Source organism: Corvus cornix, chromosome 8 (assembly GCF_000738735.6).
Source record: "Corvus cornix cornix isolate S_Up_H32 chromosome 8, ASM73873v5, whole genome shotgun sequence".
NCBI lineage: Eukaryota > Metazoa > Chordata > Aves > Passeriformes > Corvidae > Corvus > Corvus cornix.
Window position 1 is genome coordinate 19,493,619 of NC_046338.1, and position 6,000 is coordinate 19,499,618.

The following is a 6,000-nucleotide window of genomic DNA, read 5'->3' on the forward strand; positions in this document are numbered from 1 at the left end:
GAACAGCAGTAACAGTTAAAGTACAGGGCATGCACTGGAGGTAAGTAACTGGCTGGGATTAATGATGCTTGGTTCTGTGCTGTGCCATCAGTTTTTGTCAGCTGATCATGAATTGAAAGGGTACAACTTCTGCCACGATTACTTAACGTTTTTCTTTCTTCCTCTCCTGGATGCAATCCAGCCTGTAAAACCTCCTATGATCACCTTGGTCCAAAAATAATCCGATCCAAAGTTGGATGCCTGTTGCTTTGTGTTTATGTAATTTCATTGTACCAGACATTCTTGGCAATAGCTTAGAAATGTACTGCTATAATAAACAGTCTTAGTAAGTATGTCACATCTTTGTTCTGAAGAATAAATCTGCACTGGATCCCAAATCCTCTGCTGAGCCTCACCCTAGGTGCTTTGAAACAGTTGTTAACCTGAAATATTTAATTTTGTTAGTGTTCATTTTTATGGCAAGACTTGAAAGCTTTACAGTGGAAGTTGGCCTGGTAGAGAATATGATGACAATATGGAATGCTTTTGCAAAATGCACCTATGTTTTCATACGTCTTATACTGTTATCATGCGATTATTTCATAAAGGCTACCTGGATGTAATGTTAAAGTTGTAAAGCCAAACACTCCAGAAGTCAGAAAGCCCCGAGTACCCCTTGCACCCCAGGGGAGCTTTAACTTTGACAAGTGACTTCTGGGAAATCCCATCGTGGGTGTTGCAGCCTTGTCTGTAGCTGGTGTTTTTATGGTTTCGTTGTCTGGTATGAAGTGCTGGAATGTGCTTTGTGGGAGAAAATCCTCAGAAAATTCAACCACTAAAGTCCATTGCAATTTTGATGAATTAGCATTGGTGAAGGTTTGGGAAGGATTTAGTCAGGTTTTGGTGGTGACAAGGTCCAACAATAGTATACTTCTCAGCTGGGCCCATTTCAAAGGTAGACATGTTAGAACTTCCCAGTGAGAGAGGAATTTGCAGTGATGAGAAGCAGGTGATTTTGAGGTCCCTTGTGTTTGTTTTTGGTTTTGTTTTGGTTTTTTTTGGTTGGTTGGGTTTTCCTTTTTTTTCTTCTTCTTCCCCTCTCCCCCACAAAAAACCCCAATAAAAACCCAAAGCCAAACCCTTAGTCTGATGCAGACAGCTCAGTGGTAAATGAAGGCAAAATGTCTAAAATCTGGCAAGGAGAAGCAACAGGAGAGTTTAGAATGGAAGGATGGTTGCTAAGCAGTGTTAGCTGTATCTTTGGTAATTTTTAATTTATGCATTGTGAATCATTGACCTCTTCCTCTCCTTTTATGTAAGAGAGAGCTTCAGTCATACAGAACAGGACCCAAGTTTGTAGCAGTGTAACTAGCTGGATTTTTTAAATACTTGTATGTTTTGATAGACATAAAGCATTAGGAGGAACTTTCTAAAATATGTGTGGTAGATGGATTCCCAACTGCTCTTTGCAACTCTGAAAGCCTCCTGTTTAATACAGAATCCCCTTCAGCAAGCTCAGAAGGCAGAAATGGACTGTAATCCAAAGCACAGCTCGAATACCCATCCAGCAGCTTGTAAAAAGGAAGAACATCATGGCTGAAGCTGATACCAGAGATAAATGTGAATTAGAGGGCTGCTGAGGAGCAGCTTTGGCACTGTGTTTCAGTTGGCCTTTTAGAAATGCTTTTAACAGTATGTGATAAGGGTATGTTTAAAGGGGGGATGTATCTGGGGTAGGAACTGATTAAAAATTAATTTACAATAACAGCATGAAAGGTAGAAGAGGACAAGCTAATGTTTTATTTAAATGTTTTTACCAACCTATGTTTCTGCAGCGTAAGTTTTGTTACGAAAGTGAAGTCCATAGGATGCAACTCAGCCACAGCCTCCATGAGGGGTGTGTGTGTGGAATGTTACTTTGAGGAAAGCAAATAATAAAAAAAGTTCTTTTATAGATACAAGACTAGCAAGATCAAAGCATCGTGTAGAGAAAGAAAATTAGGACAGTTGTGTCAGTGTTGCATATGATGTAATTTTCTTTTAGTAAGAAAAAAAGCACAAAGGGTGAAGTCTTTCAAGAGGTGAGGCCAAGCCCAGAAGTGCTGCATGATGGCCAGTGCAGTATTTTTCCATTTGTCATTATGATAATCTGCACCATCTGAATGCTGAAGATCCACTACCACACAGACTAACTGAATTAATGTTAAATGCATATAGAGTGCAGCACAAAGAGCAGTGCTGCATATATGCCTTGTAATCCTAAAGGTTGTTTCTGGAAAAACATCTGGGCTCTTTGAGGTTTGGCTGGTCTGAATCAGCTTATAGGAGGAGATGAGCTAAATGCAGAGCAGGCAAAAGAAGCTGCGTGATTTTTAGAATACAATCTGCATGTTAATTAGTGGGTTGTTTCTGTCAGCTTTAACTAATCATGCTTTTCCTATGCTAGCTAGAATTCTGGTTTAAGATGCTGGCCTAACAGATAGCACAGCTGGACCTGGGTTAAAAAAAGTAGTAGCCCTGAAAGACTGCAAGAAAAATCTCTCTTATAGCTGCTATTATTTTAACTATTAACTTACTGCAAAACTGCTGGAAAAATACATGTTTTAGTCCGATCCTTGCATCCCTGTGTGAGTCTTCCCTCAAAAAAAAAAAAAAAAAGGTCATGGGTTGAAGTCAAGGAATAGAAGCAAATTCTTAAGGAAAAGTAACATTTTCTGATAAGGTTGATTATGGGGAGGAATGACTTCAGAAGAAGGGTAAGTGTAGTAATGGGGCTGGATTGTGTTTAGTGTTTTGGGAGGTCCTTTGCTTCCTCACTGCCCTAGGGGTGGCTGGTATACTCAGTGCCTCTGTCTGTGAATGTGGCAATGCAAATTTCACCAGTTCCATTTCTAACAGTATAATTCAACTTTCACTTAAACAGCTTTGTAAAGCATAATTTCCTTGATTTCCCCAGAGATACTTTTTATTTACTCCAGTTTTTGGATCGCAGTATTTATATAGAAGAGTAAGTCAATATTGAACAACTAAGACAAAGTTTATTTTGACTAGGTACATTAAACAAAATCCAACTCGTGTGGTGTGTAGCTGCTGAACCCATCATGAAGCTGATCTCTGTGTGGAGAGGGAACCGCTTTTTTTTGCCAGTGCTGCCAGTGCTGTATTTCCAGCAGAGGGCAGATAAACACACCTTTTTCCAACCTCTCCAGTATTTGCAAAGGAAAGTTCCACTGTGAAAACAGGAACAGCAAGTTTTGTATATTGCAGAAATAGATTATGAATCTGTGAAAAGAAGATGAAATAAAATCAAAACAAGCTTTTCATATAAAAGTAAAGACAAATGAGCAAAAATTTGCAACATCAGCTTTTCAGTTGATGTTATAGCATAATTCTTTTTCTAACCTTTTTTTAACATTAATCTCATTACATCAGCTGTTTTCTTTCCAGTTTTACCCTCTTTGGTTAGTAATTTTCTAGTATTATATAAATGATACATAAGGATGGGGAAATTACATCTACTCTCACTGTTCTCTATTGTGCAAAGTCTACTCTTTATTTTTCCTTAGCTGCAGATTCTGATTATCGTCAAGTTTCCTGCCAGATTTCTTCCAGCTGGTACTGCAGCACTCATCCCATGACCCAGGCACAGCATATGCTTCTCCCTTGGACACCCATTACTTCTTTCCTGAAGCACAATCTGAGTAATCTCTGGGTCTGCAGATTTCAGTTTGGTGAGTTGTAAGCAACTTACCTGACCTGCCTTCTCAATATCTCACCAGTATGACCTTATAACAGGCCCTGGTGTCTTCCAACATTAGAATCTGGGCCTTCTGGGGGAGTGGTAGGATGTCACTCTTGATATGAAATTAATTTGCTTCCTGTCGAAAACTGATTCCCCAGCCAGGGAAGGGACATGACAGAAGGAAAATTTGTGGCTGCAGAAATTTCACAAGCCTGCAATTGTCATGCAGAGAAATTTCAGAGGTTCTCTTCAGCCCAGTGATACCTGGTGCTTATGTCTCAGTCTGACTCCATGTCTGTTGTATCCAGATCACCTTAATTTTCCTGTCATGCAAATGTTAAGAGTTTGCTTTTAGCTTTGAGAAAATATTCTGAAGTAGAGTTCATATCAACAAATTTGCTGTTTTCTTGTATTCATGTGAGGCACAGATGCATACAATGGGAGCACTATGATTTTTACTATGTCGTTGTAGTTTGCTTCATATGTCCTGCAGGAAACATGTCCTATAATATCTGGGACCTAAGTCAGTATCAGAATGCCCAGGTGATTATTTTGTGTGTTTGAAATAGACATGAATTTTTAGGTTTTACCTAACTAAGTTAGGGGTATCACAAGAAGCAGATACTTAACCTACAGCTCTTTAAATGTTTATATGCAATATGGTTGTATTTTCACTTCATTCCATGTCTCCAAGTGATGTCCAGGGACTCCAGATCAAACTATATTTCATCACAGTAAAATACTGTGACTTTCTGCAAAGCAAAAGTGTATCATGTCAGTTAATAGCTGTTGTTATAAATATCGGTATATGAGGCATAATTCCAAAACCAGCTGGACTTTGCTGTGTTTGTGTGCATGATGGTGTTACTGTTTATAGCACCAGAATGTCTACAAATTGCAGTGACAGACATCTGTGTTGTGGTGCCACCCAGTGAAGAGCTGTAGTCTGTGTGAGTAACTACAGATGCCAGAACAGCCAACACTCCCCTGCTTGCATAATCCCAGGCTTTTGCAACAAGTGGATTATTTTGATGATTAAGTATATAACCCAGACTCATGGGCTTTGCGAGTCATGACCTCTCCTCTCTTGGAAAAAACTGGCTTATCTAGTCACACTCTCTTTGCCTTTAAACAGATACCTTATTCAGCATATGGAGGGAAAGGAAAAGTGCTTGGGCTGGGTTTGCCACAGCTGATGGTCACACAGGGTTTCTATTGAAGAGGAGTGTAGGCTAAAAGCCTCTGTGTTCTAGGGTTAGGTCAGAAATAGAATCACCAAAGGCTTCTCAGTTCTCTCTTTTGTTGAACTCTAACAAGTGGCAACAGTCTGAATAGCCAGTGAAGTAAGGAGAATCTAGAAAATGGCAGCTTTTTTTTTTTTTTTTCATTTACCTTGCAGTTCTGTTTCTGTTTAGTGTAAATTAGTAGCCCTTTACTGACAAATTGGTCTTTCACATGCTTGTCTTTTCCTGAAGGCTTCTGCCTTTCTGCATCACATTAGATTGCTCCTCAGCTGGCAAGTGAGTTGAACATGAAGGGACTAAACCTGTAAAAGGAAGCTGGAATAGAGGATGGATGCTGGACCTGGCATAGGAGGAGGCTGTGTGGCTGGCTGCAGCCCTAGGCTGTTGTCCAACAAAAAATTAGAAATTAAATCTAAGAAAAGCACTCCCACACGAATTGCTCCTCCAGCCATTTTCCTGTATTCTTTTCATGGCTCAATTTAGTGTTGCATCCGTCCAGTTTCACAGCCTGAGAGAGCTGAAAGTTTAGTAATTGTATATTTGCAATTCCTAAGGCATTCTGACTGTTTCTGTGGCAATGGGAGAGGGGTAAGATGTATTCTGTAATAGAAGCAGATTACTTCAGTAAGAAAAATGGAGTATATTTTTATGGGGCAATAGACCAGCTGGATGTTAACTCACAGATGTCAGATGATGTCATACCTGCATGACGGAGGCAGGCTGTTTGCAAGTCACAGGGCTATTTTTTTCCTCCACACAGGACATGTAAGGCCATTTGGATCATTTTTTATGGCTTACAGCAAGGAAGCGGTGATTTCTGTTTTAAATGGGACAGGGTTTTGAACTATTTGGAACAGATGGGGAGAAAATTGGACTGTTGAAATAAGAGTGGGAAGTTTCTATGCAGATGGATTAAGACCTTTATAATCTAAACCGCTTTTTCTATCTCCCACCTGTGCCCAGCATACAGCTAAATATTTGCATTACCTATCCTAGTCATATGCACTCATTTGCCAAGACAAATAGGTAAAAATT